Source organism: Anser anser, assembly GCF_964211835.1.
Source record: "Anser anser genome assembly, chromosome: 11".
NCBI classification, from domain to species: domain Eukaryota; kingdom Metazoa; phylum Chordata; class Aves; order Anseriformes; family Anatidae; genus Anser; species Anser anser.
In genome coordinates, this window is record NC_139732.1 from 21,183,827 (window position 1) to 21,209,247 (window position 25,421).

Below are 25,421 nucleotides of genomic sequence, written 5' to 3' on the forward strand. Positions count from 1 at the left end.
CCGGGGACTGCTGCAAACCTGATGGGCAGCTGGTTCGGGTGGCTGGTGCCAGCTCTTCTGGGCTGCCAAATGAAAGATACCACCCATAAAATGGATAAACGGATGGATAGATAGATAAATGGGTAGATAGATGATAGATAGATAGATAGATAGATAGATAGATAGATAGATAAATGGATGGATGGATGGATGGATGGATGGATGGATGGATGGATGGATGGATGGATGGGTAGGAGGATGGATGGGTAGGAGGATGGATGAATGGATGGATGGATAAATGAATAAATAATAAATACCCAAACAAACCAACTCCTCCGGATTTTTGTAGCAGCTCCTTTTGCTGCGGGGGCCACCCGGAGCTGTGGGACTCCCGGGCAGGGGAGGGACAGTGATGGCGAGGGGCCGGGGCCGGGGCCGGGGGCCGGGGCTGCGCTGAGGATGGCAGGGCTCGGGGCTGTTGTCACCCTTAAAACAAAAGGGCCATTATGAAGCCCATAGATCAGCAGCAGCAAAAAACTTTCATAAGGCACAGATCTCTCTATGAGGTTATAACAGCAGTGTTAATCTTCTATTCAGTGTTTACAGAGCCAGCTCATCCGTGGGGTGGGTGGAAGGCAGCCAGCTCGCAAGAGAACGCTCTTTATTAAAAAATACGGAGTTGTGTTGCTTTTAGCAGTGACCCCGGAGCGTGTCCCGCATTTCTGGGGGAGGCCAGCTCCCCTAGCCCGGGGCTCCCCCAGCCCGGCCCCGCACCCGCCGGGAGGCGGCAGGATTTTGGGCAGGGGGGGAGGCGCAGCCGCCTTCAGCAGCATCTGGAGGAGCCCCCCCCCTCCGGAGAAGGTCCCTCGCAGGGACTCGCTGCGGTACCTTTGGCCAGACGGGAGCCTAAAGCCGCCAGCCCGCAGCCCGGCGGAGCTTCCCGCTGCTGGCTCACGTAGCTTTTATCTGTGCCCTTATTTGTTTGCTTTACGCAAGGAGAGGGGGGAGCCTTTCGGTCCTTATCAGCACGCAGGGACCGTCGTTTCGAAGCGGGAAGAAAAGGGGGGAAGACAGGGAGAATTGTGGAAAACTCGGGAAAAGCAGGGGCGATAGCTGTGCAAAAATAATTAATAATAATAATAAAAACTTTTCTCCTTGCTAACGCTCGACGTTGTGCAAAGTGCGGGAGGTGGAGATGCTGCCTCTGCCCCGCGGGGCTGCTGGGGCTTTTTTTCCGTGGGGTTAAAAGAAAAAAAAATGCAAAACAAGAAAGCAAAAAGCGGCAGCGAGAAGGGTGAGAAGGGAGCCGGGGCGCGTTGCGCTGCGCGGGGCTGCGCGGGGCTGCGCGCCTCTTGCCTGCCCTCGCTCCCCTCCCTGCGCAAGCTGCCGGCCCGCTCGAATTTGTTGCATTTCCTCGATTGATTGTTTAGTTAGAGATTTTGCCAACTTCCTGATGGTTCATTTTCTGATTCTGAAAAAAAAAAAAAAAAAAAAAAGAACCGCATTTCCTTTTTGACTTAAGAGGGAGAGAGAGAGAAGCGGAGGCTGGGGGCTGGTGGACGCATCGAGCTGTATGTACTGGACTTTTCTCTTCCCTCTCCCCGTCCCGAAACCCTCCTCCTCTTCCTCTTCCTCCCCTCCGAGCCCGGGGCTTGCACCAGCCCCTTCCCCGCTTGCAGAGCTCCGGGATCGGGGAGCCCCGGGCAGGGGCAGCGGCACTGCTGCTGCTCAGCCTGCTCCGCCAGCTCCCTTCGCCTCCGAGCGCTTTTCAAAAACGTGTTGGCTTTTTTTTTTTTTTTTTCCTTTTTCCCGTCTTTTATTTCCCATTTCGCGTCCTATCCTTTCAGTTCTGGCGGCTACTGCAAGGGATCCAGCTACAGAAAAAAAAAGTAAACACAGAAATCTGTTCTGCTCTCTTCTATTTGCTTCGGGTTTTTGTTGTTGGGCTTGTCTGAGTTTATTTTATTATTGCTTCAATTTTTTTCTTTTTTTTTTTAGAGAGAGTAGCAAAGCTACTCTTTGCAGCGCTTTTCTTGGCTCTACTGGCTTTTACTGCTACCTATAATCCCGTTGTTTTTAAAATCATATTTTCAATAGTTGATTTTTACTCCTAACCTTACCATACCAGAATATGCTTGAAAGAGGTGTGGGGGTACTAATCTTGGAATAAGCACAGCACACTTTATAGTAAATGACTGTCTTTTTTTTCTCCCCTTTCTAAACTGCTTTCTGTGGACTGATGTTTATCATTCAGATCAGCACTGACTTCAGAAACGTCTGCAGCAGGTCAGGAGCTGAAGACGCGCAGGGCCCTATCCCAAACCTCCTGAAATCAGCGGGAGCTTTGGATCAGGCCCTACAGAAATAAATTAGAGGAAAATCCTGGGTACAGCGTGAAGGAAAATATATACGAGCCAGAGAGAATGGTGCTTTGTTCAGCTGCAAGGAGGAAAGGGGGGAGCAAAATCCAAACTGCTTTCTGATAGTCCTGCATACAATGGTGTTTAACTAGGGTGGAAATCTTAAGTCAGCTTCAGATTAGGGCCTGGTTGGGGAATCAGCTCTAAAAGTTGGTCAAACTCTTATTTAGTGCACTGGTGAAAATGCAGCATAATTTGGTCAAATTAGGAAGAGATTCCCCAGGATTTAGGTAGCTGAGTGGGATCTGATCTGTACCCAACGTGCCCACTGTACCTACAGACGCGTGTGTAAGCATCCACGCACACGCCTGTCCTCACTGATGCCTTACCTGCCCACAATCATGCCCATAAAGGTATTCCTGGGAAGGTGCAGACATGCAGAGACTTTTGTAATGCTACAAAAAGCAGATAAAATTCATGAAGGGCATATTTACCCCATCTCTGCGCTCCAGCCTGGGTCTCTCCATGGGCAGCTCCCTGTGGATGGCCATGCAGGAGGGCGAGCGTGGGGGCATGCGTGTGCCTGTGCACGCCCGGGGACACGCGAGCATGTCACGGCCACATGTCGGGGAGCAGGGGTCAATGCAGCTCAGCGTCTTTTCACATCGCTCTGCAAAGCGGGTCACGTCTCCAAGTTTTCTGCCTACCAGGAATGGGGGATTTCTGCGAAGATAATAAATCTAAGCTAGCACACCAGGCGAGCACCCCGTATAAAACCACGGCTCGTACTTTAGGGGCCACGTGCATCTGTCTGTGAGACAGGGATGGGTTGAGACAACGGTACTCATTTCGAGTGTTGACATCTAGCAAGGAAATCAAAATATTTGTCCAGCCTTTGCTACAGGATTTTGTTATTCTTCCATTGAAACTATTGCTTTGTAAATCTTTTTAAAAGCTGTTAAATCTAAGCAAAGATTGCTATCAGGGAAATGCCTGCTTGGCTTGAGAGAGGTGCGGGGTCTCTCCATTAGATGGCATTGCTACTTTTGCAGTGCAAAAGGGAGAAAGCGGCTTCGTGCACTCGGGGACTGGTCAACTTCTACTGCCGGGGCATGTATTTGCATTGCAATTGAAAGCGTATTTATCTTTTCAACACTTGTTATATACTTATAGTACAATTTGCTTTATCTACACAGTACAATAATTTTATTGGGTAGGTTTCTGTAACAAGAAAGAAAATTAGTACCTGCTTGCCCTAAACAGTGCACATTGCATCTAGTTTTTATGTTATTAAAATTATTAAAATAATAACTAGCTACTCTAGAGCACTTTAAAAACTTAACAATCAAGCATAATATGTAACAGATTACACACTATCCTTTCCTGTTTTGCAAAGGTTCAAACACCTGATAATTCAGCCCTTATCTTGAGAGGTAGCTGCACACATTGGCAAATAAACTCAGGCAGTTACAAATTGTGGGTATGTTGTATGCTGCTCAAAGACATGAGGACAATAAAAGAAAAAAAAAAAAACAAAAAAGGGTTTCGAAATCGTTTTTGACCTGAGAGACAGAAGATGTAATTTTTAATAGGAAAAATAATTTTAAAACAGAAAAAAGAATTACATGTAAACCAATTAAGAAAAATATTTTTCTGCTCGCAGTAATATTCTGTCTGTGGGAATTTTGCTTTTACAATGCAAGCCAGAATTTTTTTTTAATTTGGAAAAAAAATCTTTAAAACGTTAAAAAAAAATCTTTTTGTTTGCAAAGAGAGAAACAGATTTAATCATAAAATAATTAACTTAATTTAATTTACACTGGTGAAATTTCATTATCTAAATTAGAGCCAGTCCCTTATTTACAATGAGGTTAGCAAGAGCAGGATCAATCTCAAACTGTTTGCTATTGTTTGTTTTGTGTTTTTTTTTTTTTTTTTCCTGACTTCTTGCTGTCATTTAATTTAAAGGGCAGACTTCACATTTATTCTAATTTGAGAAAAATGTTCTAAAGAGCTATATATGCCTTTAAACATCAAACTGCTCTATTTTAAGGAGTTTCCCTAAATGGCTTTAAAGCATCCCAATTCACAAACAAAGAATGAAAGGTATATTTTGTCCAAGTTTTGACCACTAAGCTGTATTGGAAACATTAGCTTGCTATATAGATGATGAAATATCTACTCATGCTTATGGCTAAATAGATCTGAAAGCATTTGGATTTCTTTTATCTAGAAAAATTGTTTTTATTTAGCATACAAAATTTTCTCATAGTGCAAATAAATAGTTTATCACTTTTGTTTTCTTTACTGTGCCATACTTTCACCAAATTAATTATCTGAGCAAATTTTAACCATCTGTTTTGTTGGACTTCCTTAATTACCCATGCTGCTTGCTTGTACTCCTCATGTGAGGATATATTCCTGGTATTTTGGTATTTTGACAACCAAAGTTTCCTTTTTTTTTTTTTCCTTTTTTTTCATAATTAAAAAACAATTTTTTGAATATGTGAGTCAATGAAAATGAACAAAAGTTTCATTCGAATACCTTGGGTTTCTAGACTCCAGCAATAACAAATTGAGCGTTCATATCTCAGATATATTTTTAAATGTGTGTTTTGAATTCTTTCCCTCTAAACTTTTACAAGAGCCCAAGGGGGTGAATTAATACCAACATCTATATCGGTGTAGCTGAAGAAAAGTGGCTCTGGTTCTCCAGAGCCCAGTGGGATCACGATAATCCAGTTCTGTGCCGATTAAGCATATTGATGACCAAGATTTTGTTTGTTTAAAGGTCATTTTTGCCCCTTGCAGATTCCAGGGGAGACCATAATGTTACATGGCTCATTCCAGCAATTCATGTTGTGTTATCTACAGTTGCAGAAATGCAAACCAGTTTTTTCCCCTGTATCAATCTTCAGCTAACCCCAGGAGGGCTGCAGCCAAGGAAGAGAGCGACAGTCGGCTAAAACAAAACAAACAAAACCGGAGTGAAGTGTGACTTCCAAAAGGAGAATTTAAAGTCATAACAGCGGTTAATTCTCTAACACTGAGCTTATTAGCATGTTCTGCACAAAGGCACAGTCACATTGCATGGCGGCTGATAGAGTCACTTTTCAAGTTTTGCTAAACTGTTTTTTCTTTTTTCCCCCCTTTTTCTGAAAGTGCATTTTCTTGATTTTTTTTAAAAAAAATTATATATTCCCCCCTCCCCTTCTTTCTTTCTTTCTTTTTTTTTTTCATAAGTAGACTCTGTCACTCATCACAAAGACATTGTTCTAGCAAACTGGAGTTTTTGCCCTGCACTCAGTGTGGGAATAATGCTATCACCACACTGAACTGAGACAAAGCAGGACTTCATTTTGGGAGCAGAGGGATATGATAATCAGGGAGAAATCAGAGAGCAGATCTTAAGCTAGGAGAAATTGGTGAATTTCCATGAAAAATCAATGAGGAGCTGGAGTGATTTTTTTTCCCCCGGGTGGAAGAAAGCTGATATCAAAGTCAACAGCCTTAGCGCTTGCCCCTGGTCGGTGGAAATTTCAACACACATTACCTGCTTCTGACCTTTAGCAGGGCAGCAGAATAAGCAGTGTGCAAATACTGGGGGAATGGCATGGCACCCAAACACAATTTCTCTTTCATAAAGCAAAATCCTATGGCAGAATTTTAAATGCATTTTCCTATGACAGTTAGCTGGTAGAACCATCCGCTCCTAGAAAATACCTACAGAAATAGTTAACGTGTTGATACGCATTAAAGCATTTTTGCATCTTTGTCTAGCATGATATGGCCCCGGTTTTGATTGCAGCTGAAACTCCTGGAAAGTTCAGCAGAACAAACAAACAAACAGAAAGGGGACGTGCAAGCTCCCAGGGGTCAGGTTACCTCGCTTGCCTATTCATATGTTGTCTCCTCCAGTAATTTTTAACCTCACTTTAGGGTACTTGCACACTGTAAACTGTTTGGTTAGATTCCTCTTAATGAGAGAATCGAGTGTGTGCGGTGTTCAGGGGAGGAAAAAGATCGTGGGATGAGGCTTGAGAGGTTCATATTGCGGTCTTGGGCAACGATGCAAACCTAAATAACTGCTTAAAAACTCCAGAAGTAAAATTCTACACAGTCCTTCTAGTTAAAATAAAATAGTAATAATAATTAAAAGCAAAACAAAAACAAAACAAAAACAAACAAACAAAAAAAACCATGGAAGGGCCAAACTCTGCTATGAACTACCCTAATGGAAATTACACCATAGTAGTAACAACCAACACAGGCCAGGTTTTAATAACATGACGATGGCAGCTCTGTATTCTTGCATTCAGAGCATATGAGTAGAAATAGATGCCCTTGCACAATCCTACAGAAACACATATGTCTTTTCCTCAATCTAGGCTCCTGCCAGATCAGGGCGCTAGGGTGGCTGCCTTTCCCATCCCTGCTGGTCCCTTTGAGGCATATTTTTGCTGTATTCACGGTTCTATAAAAAAGAGACACAAACCAGACTGGCCATGATGCTACCTTAATGTGCTCAAATCCGCCTTCCCACCAGCCCTGAGATGTGTTTCAATGTGAATGCCCCCGAAGCAGAAATACCATCAGCGGCAAATCTCCGGGCTCCCTGTGCAGCCGGCACCAATATGGGGGGGAAGTATTAGCTGATGAATGAAAGCAAAGAAAGTATTTTTGCCCGTGATTAAGAAAATAAATTAGTTTTAAAAGAACATATTCTATTTATTCAGTTTTGAGTTTGGCTGAGGTTTGTTATAAAAATAGTGCAGTAATTTTTTAAGAAACATTTTCTGTTTGGATAGATTAACTGTACACGCAGGCACTTTAGCTTTTGATTCCTCTCAGTAATATAGTAATATTCATTGCTGGCATCAAAAGCTGCTCTTAATAAAAACGTTTTGGGAAATCTTCTGTGCCAGGCAGATAAAATCTCTTTGAAACATGGGGCGGTGATGAGCAACTCTCAGGGGCTATAGCCCCCAGTCCTCTGGCCCCAGAGCTGAAGGGGCATTGCCTGCAGAAGTCTCTGCATCTTCTCTGATGCTTCTCTACAAGAGAGCAGCAAAATGTGTTTGAGAACGATATTATTACCAAACCAGTCGATTGCAATAGTGAATGCTGGGACGGGGCGGGGGGGACGACACACGGACAGACAACAAAAGTAATACAGGTGTGATGGCAATGTCCTCACTCTCTCCCTGTACTTTATGCACCCAGCATCCTATCACAGGATCCTGGTACATCCATCGCAGCCCACCTCACCTCCTCAGCTTGCCTCAAGATCTCAACAAGCATTTTGCTGCTGTGAAATGTGGGACACACAAAGCAAAAGCAGAAGCAGAAGGGGTACTCACTGCATCCCCACTGTGCCTGTCCTTGTAATAGTTCCTTAGGTAATTCCCCATTTACCTCAGCTGCGGCTGCAACCCCAAATGTCCGTGCTGCCACTAATGATGGGACTGGAGTCAGGAGAACCAAAAATCAAAAAGAGAGGGTTAAAAAAGGAATATACTGCAAGAAGCAAGTATTTCTCTCTGTTCCCTGTGCCAGGGGTAGGTGGCTGCCCCAAGACCAGACTGGGTCCAGTTTGCTCATGCTACCTGCACCAATCCAGCCCATGCAGCTCTGCTCAGCCCCAGCATCAGCGTGCTCGAACATACGGGGCTTTAAAGGAAAGTCTGAGGAAGCAGCTCCCTTTGACTCACCCAGATACTGAAATCATTCCTTCTGTAAATCACTTTTTCTTCGCCTTGAATCTTCTGTTAAGCTTCAGCCTGTTGCTGGCTCAGTATTTACTTGTAATTATTTATGCTTTACAATGGTGTTTTGTAAATCCTGCAGCATTTTTGAGCTGCTAATTTCAGTCCTTTGTGAAAGTTACGTTTTGAGGTTTGCCACTTCGCAGTGTTTTCCCTTCAGTGCATGCACAGATGCACTGACAACACAACCATGGACGCACCCAAAAACGCAATGTTCAGTTAAGCAGATCACTGCTCTTTTGACATTTTAATTTCATCATCTTCTTTTTTTCTTTTTCTTTTTCTTTCTTTCTTTTTTTTTTTCCTTTTTTTTTTTTTTTTTTTAAGAGAATTAGTGGTAACTTTATCTCTCATCAAATTCCAGGATTTTGTGTAATTCAATTATACCTGTCTAAATTCTTTTCTGATTTCTTTGGCTTTACTGAAGTGACACATAAGATTGCATTTATGTTACTGAGAAGATTCAAATCACCTTGGAGTTATTTGCATTCTTTTCATGTGTGCCCAATAATATGTCTTACGCTTCTTCAAACACAGAAAGTTCTGATCTGTTATTTGTTACATATCATTATTAAACTGTTTTAAGATGGTCTCTCTTCTGAGCTCAGAAATTTGTTACAGCAACACTGGTGATGATAATAGAAAAAATATTAGGAAACAACAACTCCTTGCATTAGCTTTCTTTTCTATGCTCACTGTCAGTCTGCATCCACTTCTCCCCATCTGTGAGATAGAAAAAACCTTGGGACTGGGAGAAATGCGTGTTTCTCATAGGAATGTGGGACAGGAAAGCCTTTTCTTTAAATGAAAAGCAGTTGGCTTCTTGCAGGAGTTTTCAGGCAAAAACTCTGTTGCTGAAAGCATGTATCAGCCCTTCCACCTGCCCATGGGCAGAACTCACTGGGGTTAACATCAAACCCAAATTCCTTGTATTTAACATTGCTGTAATCTGCGACCTGCTGCAGAGCCATCTGCTTTCCCAGGGAGACGATGGGTGTGGTACCAGACTGGGTTTTCCAGGTAGTTTTGGCACCAGGACAGGTTATGAGGGTGTTCTCCCCAGAAAGCACCCAACTTCAGGAGCTGGTCCCTGCTGGGAAATCTGACTGGGGTTTGTCCAAGATGACTCTGCAGGAACCAGACACCCTCGATCAGACTTTTTTCTGCATGATGTGTCCAGCATGCTTGCTCCAATGACTCTTCCTCCATCACACACATCACACAGACAGCTACAACATGGCATTCTCACCTTGCAGCTCTGCTTACCGTGAACTGGCAGTGCCCAGGGGGACACAAGGGTTTGGATACCCCTTTTGGAAGGGAGTTTCACTGGTTTTTCTTCTGAGACATATTTTGTCAGCCAGATGTTGAATTAAGATTCTCTCATCTTGCACAATTATTTCTTTCATTGGTAGATGGGAGGTCTGTATTACCCAAGGGAATAACAGGGGGCATCACCCCTTCTTTGCACTCCAGAAACTTTCTGTATCAACGTGCATTAAGACAGATGTGAAACTGCCCTGCCCAGCACAGCTGTGCACTGCCCCCGTTCACACAGCAGCTACACCCAGCTCTGGATGGATGTCAGTGTCTAGTGTCTGTGCTGCAACTGCCCAGCTTTGAAATGCCAAATATTTAGAGGAAATACTTTCCTCCAAGCGTCCTGGTTCCCACTGTGAAGCAAGGCACAGAAATTTTAATTCCCTGAGCTGGCACATCCACAGACATTGCCAGTGGCTGCTGGCTTGGCATTGGAGGATGGTGCAGCCCGAGAACCCTATAACATTGATGCTATTTACATCATTTTTACATTTACACTATTTTTCACAGCTTCACTCAAAAATTAAGAAAACCAAGGATGGGCGTCAGTGCACATGGCTGGGCGTAATGGGAGTGTGGGTTTTCGCAGACCTCATGCACCGTGCAGGTGGATGGGTATGTGGAAAGGTCACACCTACCAACTTCTTAGGCCTCTGGTGTGAAAGATAAAACCATCTGGTCACCATTTGACAGCTTAAATTGTAATTGCACCATTTGGCCTATGAATTGCTGTGAGCCACTGTTTGAAGCTGCTGTGATTCAGCTCCTCCAGTGCCGAGATAGGAATCGAGTCATTACCCAGAAGCTGAGTTACTGGAATTCATCTCGCTTCATCTCCTTGGCCCGCTTTTTACCTTTCTAAAGTTATCTCTGTGGATCTTCGTTATGATTGTGAACTTGGCAGCGATTGTTTGGTGTAAATAATCACAGTCGCCGATAACCAATAACACCTGCTGGCCCATTACCCGGAACAGGAGGAGAAGATGGGCATTTCCAGCAAAATTCTACCACTGCAATATGGAAGTGTTTAAAGGAAGACCTGCACCGCTCAGGGTAGCAGAGATCTGAACCTTTAAATTACAGCCATTCCCGGCCTGACGATAAGTAAATAAACAATTCACAGCTGCATGGGCTAAACACAGAAACACATCTATCTCTTCCAGGCGTGATTGCTGAACAAGTAATTAAGTGCGAAATGTGAGCCCTCAATGTCAGTGTGAGATGATAAAGGTCTCCAGTTGTAAATTAACTGAACTCTGGTGAGCCCTCGATATTAACCCTTCAGGAGCCCTTGGGTGGCAGTGGGTGCGTTAGCATGAAACCAGTGCAATTTGCATGCAATTATTCCTGACATTTGCCCCTGGGAATATGGAGATGTTATTTTAACAAATTTAAAAAAAAGTGAGGGAGTTGCTTTTTCTGTTCTCTGAGCTAGCACAGGGCACCCTATAAAATGGAGTCCCAGTTCATGGCTCTGCCACGATCTTCCGTCACAGTCCCCCATGGCCATTTTCCTCCTGGCAATAGCAGAAGTGTCACAAGAACAAAACACATTCAAGACCAGGAGTGGCTCGAGCACGGAGATAAAGAGAGCTGCCTGACTCAGTTGGGCAGATACCCATCAAAGCCCCAGACTGAACGCACCAAGATTCACCTCAAATATAAAGATTCAGTGGGCAATCATAATTGAAATCTCACTGCTTTTTAAGTAGTGCATCAAACAGGTTGTGGTTTGGCTTTATTGTTTGGTTCATTTTTGTCAAAGAACTGGTCAAAAGGGAGCTTGTGATTTTAGTTTGCATGGTATTTGATGATTTGTCTTAAGGACTCAGCTCCTACAATGATATGATCATACCCAGTGTCCATTTTTAGATGCATATTTCTAATTCTTTTAGGCTGTAATGGAAACTTTGAAAATGTACACCACGTATCTAGTTTTCAACTTGAGGGAACTGGAAGGTACAAAACAAATAAAATTAATTCAAAGTAGATTGTTTCTTAGTTTATCTTTTTTAAGCCATACAATAATTTTTGAGGCCTAGATAGAGAATTTGAAACTTCTGGGGTTGCTGTACTTAATGCAGTTTTACTCATGAGATGATTTATGAGCTTAGAGGACCTGTTTGATGCTGGGGCTGGATTAGGCTCTGAACCCTGACTGTGAAGCAATGTGTACCTGTGCTGCTGGAGGGACAGCTCTGAAGATCTCAACCTCGGACTCTGCCGATCCCAAGAGCCCTTTGATGGTACAGAACACCGCACGTGACTGCTCACTCCTCGGTGACTAACAAATGCAAGACATCAGCCCAGTTTTTGCCTACAGACACTACTGAGTGTCTTTTCATTTGTTTGGGTGAGCTCAGCCCAGCCACGCTGTTATATGGGTGAATCAGGGAAGCAGAGGGGAATTTATGGTCTGCTTTGCAAGGTAGAGTTGAAATTTAGGCAAGATCTTTTGAAATAATGCTTGAACTGTGTCTCAGCCCTGGGTCAAGGAGGTAACTTCTCAGGTAGAGCCAGTTTTGCTCCTTCTTTCATATCATTAGGGACTGTAGAGAGGAACAGGAGACAGAAAGGAGGACATGGGCAGGAGAGAGCATGTAGTCTCATTTCAGTCTCCAAATGCAGACAAAGGGACTCAAAACTAGGACTGTAGTTACTCTGTGGTCCTTTTGGAGCTCCAGAAAACTTAGGACCATGGTAAGAAGTCAGAAAGTGTAGTTCTGGGCTGGGTTCATGCAAGGGATGATCTTTTATCTATTGGGCTTAGCACAGAAGCGACCCCAATGGCATTTTGTGTGATGCATCCCAAGGTAAACCAAGAGGTTAAAGCTAAATCGAGAGGTTATGTTGTTGCACATATGAGCCTGTTATGAGTATTTTAACTCTTGGACAAAGCTTGCTGACCTTGGCTTTTGCGCTGCATGTATTTAATCCTTTTATCTAAGATTCCCACATGTCCCTATCATCTTTCTTAACACAGTCTCCACAGGTGGGTAGAAATCAGCAGATGTTGAAATGAGGCTTTGGAGTCACTGCAGTAGGTAAAGTCAGGGCAAATAATTGAATTTTTTTTTTTTTTTCTAATAAGTAAGTTTAGTGACATTATGATGGGAATTATTTGACCTAGTACCTACCATAGAAGGAAGTATTTCAGGTGGTTCAAGAAGTCCCTTCCATTCCCATCTCCTGCTTTTCTCTGACTGTGGAAGACAAAGAAACAAGAAATGTGGACACGTCTTGATGTCCTACTGTGTTGTTCTTTGTCTTGATAACTCAGGCATACACTGAGCAGATACCTACATTGAAAGGGAGTCTTTATAAATCTTTCTCCTTAAATGGGTTTACTTTCCCTGTTTTAGCCCCACCAGCATGCCACCCTTTCATTGCTCCATCATGTTTGGGCATCATTTTTCATCCTCAGCCCAGCAACAACACATAGCTCAATCTGGGGTGCACTCTTATAGGGACCAAGTGTATTTCTGGGTTCACTGGGGAAGGGAGAAAAGCAGAGTGGGATTAACAAGCAGGGAGGTTATACTTCAGCTTCTTTGTTGCTGAAGCACCTGGTTGTTTGGGACTCCAATCTTCATTAGATATTTCCTCAAATTTTAGTTATGGGCTCTTGAATTTGCAAATCCATGAGTCCATTTCTACACTTTAAACATCTTGTTTCTCTCTTAGTGCATTACTTAGTCATCACAGGGTATTCTTTTTTCTCCCTGCTCTAAAGCAAGCTGCCTATGTTTTGCAGCTTTACTTGAAGCCACATCAAAAACAGTGCTCAAAACGCTGGAGCATTCGTACTGGGAGTCTGTATCGCAGTCCAGGAAATCAGACACCAAATCCCTGGTGTATCTCAGCATCTGGGCACACTCCAGCCTGGCCAGACTGCCGGTGGGGACATAGGCGAACCAGGCTACGGATCTCCTGATTAACCAGAAGGGCTTTATCTTTCCTCTGTCCCAAACTGCCTATATAAAAAATACCCCATTTAACACAGCTGTATTTTTCAGAGCTGAAGCCATCTAGAAGCATGGATCAACCATTTTAGGTCCTACTTCCAGCGCAGAGCCCTGGGAACTGGGCAGGGAGACAGCAAACTTTCAAAAACCAAGCTGTGAAGGAACAAGAACACTCCTAAAATGTCCCTTTTAAAAGGGAGCCTCCCTTTTGGATTTAAAATGCTATCTTTGTTACCACCCTCAGTAACCTTTCTAGCAAAGAGATGAATGTTATTAGAAAAGAGTTGAGTATGGGTGGGAAGACAAGAAAACAAAAGGAAATGGAAGTGCTGGAAATTAATTTTCCATTAGAAACTATTCTTTTTCCTTATTATTTTTTTAATAAGATATTTTATAAAGATTATTGCCCTGCTTTCTATTTTCTTTTAGGGTGTGTTATCTTTTGTGACTTAGTTTAGACTAAAATAAACCTCAGTTACTAATTAAGGATAGAAATGGAAATCCAAAGATTTGCTTCTCATCAATGCCAAGTGCTAAATCCTTTAATGCTTTGGGATTTTACTCTATAGCTCTAAATTTCCCATTGGTATTTAGTAATCTGCTGATTGCATTTACTTTAATTCTTTGGTCTTCAGAGTTTTCATGTTAAGGCACTCACTTACAGTAGCTCTGCATGTTAAGGGCAACAAGTTAAAAGCTATAAGTATTTTTTTATTAAATTCCAGCTTTGTTTTTTCTATTGAGTCCTAACTACTGTGTTATGTCATACTAATAAGAGTTGTACTCTGGCTGGACAAATGGCAATGTATTGCAGTGTCCTGTGGGATTCATGACATCATTTTGAATTTGCTTATCTGCAGTAATGAACTCCTTTGAAATAGGAGGGTAAGTGGTGGGAAACTGAATTACGTTTTCATTCCAACCCACTTCTTGCTATGATGTTATGGGAACAGCATCATTGCATAGCTTACACCCACTGGCTACTTGCTGGATGCCTTCTGATGCACCTATCCCCATCACCTCTAGAGGGAATGTAAGTGTTTACTGACCCATAAGCACCTCTTCCCATTCCCAGAGGCTAAGCAGTAGCAGAGTAGTAGAGGACACCACTTTTTTTAATGCATGTCCCTGAAGGTTTGCCTGAAGGCTCAGAGGTCCCAATGAAACCTTCCAGGCAGTTTTATGATAGTGTCTCACAACCTACTTGATACTGGGGTCAACAGGAATAGAGTCTGGTAAAATGATCTTGAGCAGCTTAGATACTTTTGGCCATGTTTGGACTGCATTAATCCAAGAAGAATTTGATTTTATTTTTTCTTTCATTTCCTCATGCCAGCTTAGATTGAAAAAGATGTACACATTTCATGGGAATTAGAGAAAGGCCTCCTGACAGAACTAGTATAACCTTTGCTGTGGGTGCTTCTTTGGTTTTGGAAATAGGACTGGAGGGAAGAATTTTAGAATTGGAGAAAGATTGTGACATTTTCCATTTTACTCATATCCTTCTGGGTAATAGCTTACATACAGTGACCCTTGGATAAATGGTTACTAAACCATTAAGTGCTTTTCTAAATTAACCCAAACTTCTAACCTTTTCTGAAACTATGACTATCTCTTCCTCAGAAAAGTAATCTAGACACTAAGTCTTTAATAAATCTGTATCACTTATCTATTTGAAATAAATCATTTTCCCTAGCTGAGGGCCTGGCCATTCTATCCATTTTCCTTTTGAAGTGAGCACCTTCAAATCAAGAAGGCAATGACATTTTTTAAAATGTCATTTTTGGCATTCACATTCTTATTGCATTTCTCCTTCTGGAGAATCATTCATGATTCAAAGCTTAAGCTTGTACATTCTCACTTCCAATTCGAGTCCACGTTTATCTGATCCCTGCTCAACCCAGCATCTCCTGTAACCAGCTCTCCTCATCCTCCAGCGAGGATGCACTCATGTTCTTTTAAGTTTTGGCTCTGAGGATCTGGCTAGTTTAGTGTTTCTTAACAACTCAGGTAAAACAGGTTTGAAGAAGAGAGCTAAAGCTGTATTTTCTGATGACTTGGGAAAAAAAAAAATCCCTGTATCATTCTAGGCAGTTTTCAGTACACCATAAACTGTGAGGCAGCTGAAACAGCTGACTAGACAGTACAAGTGAGTGAGGAGTGAAGGTTCCAGCTCCCTGCTATGGGGATGACATAACTGAATGAGGAAGACCTGTTTACATCACTGAGATAACCTGTTTCTTTAAAAATAGCAAGGTCAGGCAGGCAATAAAGCTGTCAGCATGACAATCACAGCCATGCTTGCGTTCCACCAGCGGGAGGGAGGTGGGGATGCTCACGGCGCTGGGGATGAGGAGGGTGGGGAATTAACAATGAGGATGGCCACGTTTGGGTAAACAAACTTATGGCAATATCAGAGTGCTATTGTCTGCTGAACAACTCTATTTGTGCCAGCGATGTTTCCAGGTTAGCTCCTCTTAGGCCCATAAAAATCCTGACTTTATTCATTTTTGCTGGGATTTTCTTTTTTTTTTTTTTTTTTTCCTCAATGCAATGATAGATGGAGTGCCCATAAAACCTCACAGCACCATGCACGAAATCCCCAAGCCCCTGAGCCAGGTGCAGAGCAACTGGTCACTGTGCAGGCTTCCACCTAGTCCTGGGTTTGGCTCATGTACGTCTGTTTTCTGGCCACTGGGATGCTTCGCTTCTTGTTCATTACGTAAATGAGCATCTGACTGTGGGAATATTTCACATTGAGGTCCAGGCCAAGAATGGAAAATGATCAAACCTATTCAGCTAAGCAGCCTTATGAGGTACTCACACAGTCCAGGTGGGAGCATAGCCCAATATTTTTATTGTGTTAAGAGTATGCATTCTCGAAAAAGGAAGACATTGTGTAGGGTTCACATCCTGTTGGTGCATCGGATACATTTCAGCTATTGCTGCTTTCCTTTGGATAGCATTTCCCTTGGCCGAGTATTCCATGAAGCTGTGCCTGGACAATGAGTCACAGGGACACAACAGACCTGGGGGCAACTTTTGGACATGAGTGGTTTGTGTCAAACTGCACAGTACTCACAAGGACTGTAGATGTGAAAAGCAGCGTCTAGGAATAAAGTTTCCCTTAACACACACAAAATGAAACATAGACTTGTGCCTTTAATACCAGATCTGTTATACTAGGTTAAATACCAAGTCTTCACCAAATTTTACTTTGGGCTTTAAGGATACTTTCTATGTTAAAATGCTGATAAAATGTCAGGGATGAGTTCAGAGAGGAGAAGGACCTAAAAGAGACATTAGCCTCATATTAAGTGAAATTCTGTTGATGTTAGTGTAGCTGCTGTTGCCTTGGACAACTTCTCCATTCCTCAGGCAACGGTTCTCTATAGCATTTAGCACAGCTCAAGGCAGTGAAAATATACAGTTCCTGACACCTACACACATCTTCTCCCTCTCTGTCCAAAATCAAATGGATGAAATAAATCCATTAGAAAATGAAGCTCCAAATCCAAACCTCCATCACTGTCAAAGGTTAGAGGGACAGGATGTGATTCTGAGTATTTGAGTAAAATAAAGTCATGGTTGACAAGAAACTTTAGCTGCAACTTGACTTCTCCAGAGTTTTCTGTACAGCATTGTTACTTTGTGTAATATATATATATATATATATATATTTTTTGCATCACTTTCACTGATTTTGAAGGGGACCATAAACAGAAGTACTGTGAGACAAGGCTATTTCCATGGACTATTTTTGTTCTGCACTACAGGGAAAAAAAAATAGAACAAGTAAAAGAAAAGAAACCTGTTCTTGTAGGATTTCCAGCTCAAAGAGAAATCAGAAAAAAACATTTGTGAGTGCTTTTCTAAATGGAATAGTTCATATGAAGCTTGCCTGTCACCAGGTCCTAATTACCGGTTCACGTTACAGCTAATTACATTGATTCTCCATAGGTGAGGCAGACTTCTATTGCGATGAAGGAATTTAAACAGAATGATTTTTCAGTTTTGGTTCTATTTACAGACTGTGGTATGTCAATTTGAAGAAAAGCCAGAATATGAAGCTGAAACACTAGTGTTTTCTTCTTGCTATAATTGGAATCTTTCAAGACAAGATTTCAATGTTTGAAGGTGTTCACTGCAAGGTTTAGGTCCTTTCCCACCAATCTTTCACTGCTGATGCATAAAGCATTAAACTCAGTGCTGGACTTCTCCTTCTATTGAACTCTGCTGCGAATTTGTTCTTTGATTTCAGACAGGGCACAATCAGGCCAAAAAGGCTGTCCAAAAGACACTGATATCCAGATAACCTGCTCTGGATCTTCAGGCTATGTTTTGCAGGTATTTCTGGCTTTTCTTGAGTCATCACTAAAGTGTAGCCTTGACTGAAAACAAATATTTTTTCCTTCAGTTGAGCAAACTTGTAATGGTCAACTGAAACACTACCGTTTTTTTGATGCAAGCCTGCTTGGGAAGGAAATTGAACATATTAATTTTTGTGACGATAAAATAATCTTTTAGTGGAGGGATGGGTTTGGCCTACAACTCCTTTGCCTTAGGGAGCGGGCGTGAAGTGAAGTAGCTCATCATCCATGGGTTTGCCATGCTATCTGTAAGGGCGTGAGAAGAATTGCATTTGTACATCTGCCAAGCTGTTCCCTGATGGTCTTTAAGAAACCAAGTTGCAAAAAAGCTCTTTCCTGCAGAGTGTTGTAAGGCTTGTCTTGAATTCAGCTTCAGGAAATGTTTTAATTCTTTTTTTTTTTTTTTTTTTTTAAGCTGGGTTGCTTTACACTGTTAAGAGAGAGAAAGAGAGAGAGATTTATATTATGTATTGCATGAGACAGAGGACCTACATCATCTCCACCGATGGTGATGGAAGTGGCAGTTACTATGTGCAAGAACAACCCGTCAGCATTATTTTAAATCCGTTCTTTCATCCAATGAAACAGTAATACCTTCTAGACAACAGGTTTTGGAAAAGTTGAAATGTTTGCTTTACAAAACAGACATAAAATTTCTCCTTCAAGGTGCTAAATTTGTGCTGAGCTGGTCCAAAACACGACTGCATCTGGCTATGTCTCGTGTCTGCTACTAAAAAAATGTCCTAAATTCCAGACAACCTCTTGGGTTTTGAAATAAAACTCATTAATCCTGCATTTGAATTTAATATTTGAAATTTTATCCTAATCTTTTTTTCTTCCACATGAATTAACTTTAGAAAACTTGGAAAGGAACACAAGGGTGTTTTTTTTTTGAGAGAGAGAAAGAGAGAGAGAGAGAACATTCTTAACAAAGGGTATAAAATTAAACTAGATTTGACCTCTGCCTTTAGCAGATTTTCCACCTGGTCTGTGCAGGAAATCAACTTCTATATAGCAGCTCTTTCATAAGCAATAACATACATGAGTCTGTAAGTGACAGTTTTTCTTGGGTGGACAACAATGTTAGTTACTTTTTATGATTAATTGATAAATGTTTTGATATGGAGCCTGGGCTCTGAGTCAAAAATCACTCTAGTTAGATGATCCAACACTTGGGAAGCTGAGCCAATTACAGCTCAGGCACAGTGAAAACAATTCTGAAATTTTTGAGCCTAAAAATGTGCATAGTTGTTAAGGAATCTTACACGTGGGTGTATGGTGGTATCCTGAATTACAACTACTTGGTGGGCCAATTGCTTGAGGAATGCAGGGATGTGCAGGGATTCAAGACTCTTGCATCTATATTTCAAAAGACTTGGGAAAACAGAAGAACCACACGGACTCTTGTGGCTGGGCACGTGCTGAGGAAAACCAGACCATGGGCCAAAACATGCTTTTAGTCCCCTGGGTTACACAAATCCTTTTGCTTTTTTGGGAAAACTTTAGGTTTCCAGTCTTTCTTCTCTTGACTCCTAGTCTTCTGCTTTGAGCTTTCTCTTTTCTTTCTTAAGCTCCAGAACTTATTACAGCACCAAGCTTACTATCTTGTCCTCAGATCTGTACCCTGACTTTAATCCCTAATGTCCTTCTAAATGACCCATGAGAAGTAGGACTTCATCACGTCTGTGGCTATATATCAGGTTACCACTATCAGCAGTATAGTCTGGACTCTGAGGTTATGCGTGCACCCCAGCATCTCTGCAAACTTGCACTTGAAACAGCTGCTTCTTGTAAGAGAGGTCTCCTAGAAGAACAACCTTCATTGCAGTTGAAGGATGCTTTCTCAGATTATTGAGGGAAAGAAACAATACTCTGTACTTTTCTTTCCACAGGTAAGTGAATACAGAGGAATTTTTTGAGTAGATTTTTGGGATCATCAGCTCTAAGTCCATTTGGAAAAGTCCTTATTGCAGTTGATAATGATTTCCTGTGTGACACTGTGCCAGCTGTTCCCAGCAAAGTCGAGTGAAAGAGAATATCTGCCATCTTTTCTGGTTCTCCAGCCTTCAGTACCTAAAACATTACATGGAGGTCTTTAGGGGTGCATGCCTGGATTTCGGTGCCACCACAGACCTGGAAACTGGGAGGCAAATTCGAAACCATCAAGTCCTGCAAGACTTAGATCTGGACATCTATCAAAGTCATTCACATAGGCTTAGATCTGGATATTTGCCCATCTTCTTATGACCCTTGGACACAGGGACTTCTGTGTTTACAGAAGAAGGTGAGGAGACCTGAAGAGTATCTTTGTAACAGAAGAGCTTCTATTTTATCTTTATTTCATAGGGAAGATCCATAAGGAAAGATCTTCCAGTCCACCATGTGCTTAAAAACACAACTTTTCAAGTAATTCTCTCCTTTCAGACACCATTTCAATGACATGACTCCCCCACACACACCCCTTCCCACCCTCCCTCTATTCCTGACACTCTGTTTTGATCCTGACTGCTGGATCTAAACACACTCCTGCTTTCACTTTAACACTGGAGGATTTCATCGTTGCTGATATGAAAGGAAAATTTCTAACAGCATACTGTAAGCTTTACTGCTCATGACTTCTTAATCATGCGGATTTTATTTCATGTTAAGCTAGCAACCGAACTCTTCTAATAAACAGAGTAAAATCTAATTAGGCTACTGGAGGAGAATAGAAGAATTTATACTCCTCCAGACACACAGACATTAGGAATTCTTCCTCAAACATACACACAGGCTTCCTGGCAGCTGTCTCATTCAAAGAAAGGCTAATGATCATGCTAATTTGCACTTAGCTGATACTGTTAGGAGTTCCTTGCAGATGGAAAATATACTTCTTTCATGAGATCATACAGGGTAGCATGGCCTAGTGGATTGTGCGTGGAGAAAAAGAAATCCCAATTTCTAATCCCATGGCTCACACTACTTGCTGTGTGGTCTCTTTTTCTCTCTCAGTTTCTCCATGCGTAATCTTACTTATCCGGCTCATTCATGGGATTGTTGTGATGATTGCTCAGTCATTTGGCTGTAATATGTTTCAAAAGAAGAAGGCACAATTAAAGCACTGAAGCACTGTGATTAAAGACTCAAAGGCAACTCTAAAATACACATTTAATAGATTGACATCAAAGATGAATTTGGCTGGTTTCTTGTCTTCATTATGCTCATCATTATTTTAAATATTGGTGGCGTGAGAGCTCAGAAAGCAGCAAAGCTGCTCCCCATCCAACCTTGGGGGAAGCCAACCCCCTTGTGGTGGGGCACATCTTACCACAGAAAGGTCATGTAGAGGTGCTGCACACAACATGTCAGGGACATCTCCAGTCACACTGTGTTTCCTAACCTACAGACCTGTGGTCCACCCAAAGATGTGATGCCCTTTCCACTTTTATCCCTTGCACTCCAAAGCATCTCATCCAGCTGGTGGGTTCAAGCTTGAGGACCCTGCTAACTTGGACAAGAATTTATGGTTCGTGCAAACTGTGACTTGCAGGGGCAAAGAATCCTCCAGCAAAGTTCATTGCAGTGCCCCATAGAGGACAGTTGAGATGTCTCACAGCTGCCCCAGCTGTCTGGAAGGGACCCCAGAGAGCCCCAGCCTTGGTGCCCATATGATTCATGGCCAGAACTGACTTTAAAAGTGTGAAAACCACGAAGACAACAAATAAAGATGACACATGCAACCCTCATCAAGAATCAGTGCTCAACGTTTCTCCCTGAGCCCGCGTATTTTCCAGTAGCCTTTCTTCATCTGGAGAGTTGTCATCTCCTTCTCCAAGACTGTTTAGATATTCCTATGTTGCCTGTCAGGATCGTTCCTATAAAACCATTTATCATTCCTTGGGTTTGAATGAAGTGTAGGGGGAGATTATAGGAATAAATGTTAAAATAAGACTGGGGTGAAAGCTGGGTTTTGTTTATAAATAAATAGAGCCTGACCCAGCAACTTCAGAAGACACCTTTCTGTGCACTGCAATACGGCAGGGTGCCAAGAAGCTCTGGCCTGGGCGACATAACTGGTCCAGTAAGGATTCAGGTCCCACTGGGAGTAGGTTTGTTCAGGGAAGGGTGTAGCCCCAGGAATGGGAGGAGGAGACCTGCATTCTCCTATTTCAGATTTTACTAAATCATAGCCAAAAAAATAAAAAAAAAAGGGGGGGGGTGGTGGGGGGGAAATTGCAGTGGGCTGAAGCTGATGTATCTTTTTATAATACAATGAGTTTTTGTGAAATGGAAGTGCTGGACTGAAAGCTGGAGGCATTGCTCAGTTTTGACTTATACTTTATTCAGGCAAAACTCCAGCTGATGTGAGAGAGCACTGGGTCATATTAGGATTTGGCCCACAAGGGCGGAGGAAAGCCAAGCTCAGAATGTCACAAAAACATATTAGCTAGAGACTTGGCTTTCTCCAGGATCCCAGGGAAGGAATAGGGCCATGATCTAGTCTTCTGCAAGGCATATAAGTAGGTTAAATTCATCCTGCATAGAACATTAAGAGAACAGGATCCAAACATCTGCACAAGCATCGGTATCATCTCTTCCTTCTCCCGGAGATGTCTGGAATATAGTCCTATTTGTATGGCAGGTAGAAACCAAGCTAAAAACTGCTTAACCTGTTTCATGTGGGTGAAAAAAAAATAGAAATGAAATTACGAATTGTTCTTGCTTAAGTCGAAAGCGTGTTCTTTCTGGTGATGAGGTATGAAGAGGGCATATTGTTCATTTAAACCACACTCTATGGTTTTTGCAGCAGCAAAGTATTTTTGAAAGTTTACAGCTGTAGTAGAAATTCCCTGGAGCTTAACCATCAGTTTTCTGCCAATCAGAATGCTGAAGGCACTCCGTTTTGGGCTCCAAAAGTGACATTTTAGTGTTACACATCTTAAATGTGGAGCGGTTTCGATAGAGCATCCTGACAGGTTTTGAACTCTGGAGAAATTATTTTCTGGTGCCAAGCTACACAGTCTGGGAAATGCTGCATGCTGCACGCCACACTCATTCCCTGTAGCTCTGCCAGAAACCAAAATATATACTAAAAAAAAAAATGTATAAGAAATATGGCCCAGGACTAAGGCTTGCGGGTACATTTCAAGTAGGAGCTCTCTATAACATTTAATGTATTAACTGCCCCCACAGCCATCAGAAGTTGACACAGAAGAAGGCCCATATGCATATATATCATGTAGCAACACAATGGAAAAAGCAGGAAAGAGAGCACCTCAGGTTGACTGAAAAGCATCAACATTATGGAGGAAAAAAAATGTGCCATTTTTTACCTTGGCCACAGAGGTTTCTTATCACTGTAACTGTGTCGACCTTGTAGATATTAAAGCGACCTCACAGTGGTTCCTGAAAGGGAAGAGACGAGAGTCTGAGAAGGTGTGGGCGGTAGTGCAGTGGTGTGGGATACATACACCAGAAGGGTACATTTCCCTCAGAATACAGCAGCATGTCATGACTATCTTCACAAAACAATCAAAAGGAGGAGACTGAAGAAAGTCTAGAGATACTTCTTCCACCCAAAAGGGTGGTTTTGAGATAGAAAAAGAAGTCATTCTGCTACTTGTACTTGCTTTATTTAACCAGAGTAGAAAAGAGCTGGGAGAGAAACAGGCAACCTTTTAAGATGTTTAAATGGATTATAAGAATAGTACATCTTTAATTAAGGCCTTGGATGAACCACCAAGCAATAACTAATTTTAGCTGGTTAGGCCAGGATCTGCACTGCCGTAGGCAGGTTTATCTCTGGGGGTATCAATGAAATGTGATTGCTTACGTCAGGACAGCAAGCAGCTCCCGATGGGGAATAGCTGGGTTGTGGTTCCCACACCTCTCCTTAAGTGCCCTCCACTGACAAGAGCAGGGCCAGGACACCACGTGGGAGATCTCTGAGCTCTGACCCTTCTGATGTCCTCGCTTGTCAGAGGTTAGCATTTTTTAAAGCTGTTATGGATTCAATGAGTTTGGCCTACTACCTTCTGTTTATCATGAATAAAAGTCAATCATAGAATCATAGAATGGTTTAGGTTGGAAGGGACCTTAAAGATCATCTAATTCCAACCCCCTGCAATGGGCAGGGACACCTCCCAGTAGACAATACAAGTGAGGAAAAGTACAAAAGTACAAAACATCATTCTGTGATCTCATGAAATCCATGACCATAGAGAGAGAGGAAAGAAAACCCACCCTTTGGGTCATGCTTTGTCCTTCATGCTGTTTTGTGATCCAGAAGTAAAAAATCTGTTCTCAGAACTGGGGCTTAGAAAGTCAAGAATTTTGTCTCTCTTTATTTTCATTACAGTTAGTTAAATCCTTAGGCTCCTGTTAACACTGAGCTCCAAGTCGATTTTTTTGTTAAAATGCTGAAACCTAATTTTTGTTTAACAATTTTCTGTTTGAGGCCAACATCAAATTAGTGTGCTTTCCACTGGCAGACCCCAGCAATTTGGTAGGCAAGAGGCTCACACATACTTAAGTTATTCAATACATTTTGTTATACTCTGTACAAAAAACCTAGTCAGAAAAGTCTGATTTATGATATTCCTCAGGTTTCCTGTTACTTTAAACCACTAACATCCTATGGCCAATGCCTTCATAGGCAGCCAGCACATCTGGCCCAGAGTGGTTCTGTCGCCTATCGCCAAAATGCCATATTTACAATCAAGTCAAAATGGAAAAGAAAGAATTGATTATGGTGAAAAAGAAAAAGAAATTGAAACAGAAAAGCACAAAGGTATCAGTGGACATTTATAAACATGATTGTGTTTTTCTTCTATGTCCCAGACAAATATGAGCACATAACGTACTGAGCATGCAATCATCTTTCCTGGCCCACGTATAAATTATTGAAAGTTCTGATTCTCCCATTTCACACATTTTTAATTTCTATTTTGGTTTTCATTTATATAGACAAAACACTCCTGAAGCCAAAGCTACACAGTCCATCTGAAATCCCACCTGCAGTTCTGCGACTGCTAGTAAATAAGTGAGTCTGTTCCTCACAAAGTGATTTTTAGCTGGTCTCCCTAGGGATTTAAGGCTTATACAATCATTCTGTCTGTGTTGTATCTATGTATCCATCTGTCAAATCTGATCAATGAGTCAGTCTCCCAAAATATTAACTTCCTACATGTTTCATTAAATAGTTAGAGGTAGAGACTTGGTGAATGTGTTCCCTAAAAGGAAAGCTGTAGTGGAAGTCTGTGCTGGATAAATCATATGAGAAACTGCAACACAAAAAATTTAGCTCACAACACAAATCCTTAATTTTTCTCGTAAAACCCCATGCTTGAAATACAGCTAAGTAAACAAGAGAACTAAGCAGAATGACCTGCAAATTTCAGACTGGTGCAGGCTGTGAAGACAGGCAGCGGTTTGCAGTTGCCAGTATGCATAGGCTGGCAAGTAGGCTGGCACAAGCATGGACTGAAGTTGTGTGCATTTCTAAAGGGCACAAGCAGAGCTGACAATATTGTCTTCTCCAGGAGATGAATTTACAGGGATTCATGTTTTTTTTGTTTGTTTTTTTTTTTCCCCCTAAGGGAGTCATAAAAAAACATATAAATGATAATCAACAGATTCCCAGTTGTGTCAACCCCTGGAACATTGCTATGGAAATGTGAAGAA

General features: G+C 42.0%; 1 long non-coding RNA gene across 1 annotated transcript in view; it reads left to right on the forward strand.

Moving 5' to 3' along the window:
* Window positions 1-1,504: 1,504 nt before the first annotated feature.
* LOC310905492 overlaps window positions 1,505-25,421 on the forward strand; it is a 34,672-nt gene continuing 10,755 nt past the window's right edge. Inside the window, exon 1 of the long non-coding RNA XR_014589064.1 lies at window positions 1,505-1,550. This is a non-coding gene — a long non-coding RNA (uncharacterized lncRNA). The remainder of the gene's footprint in view (window positions 1,551-25,421) is intronic.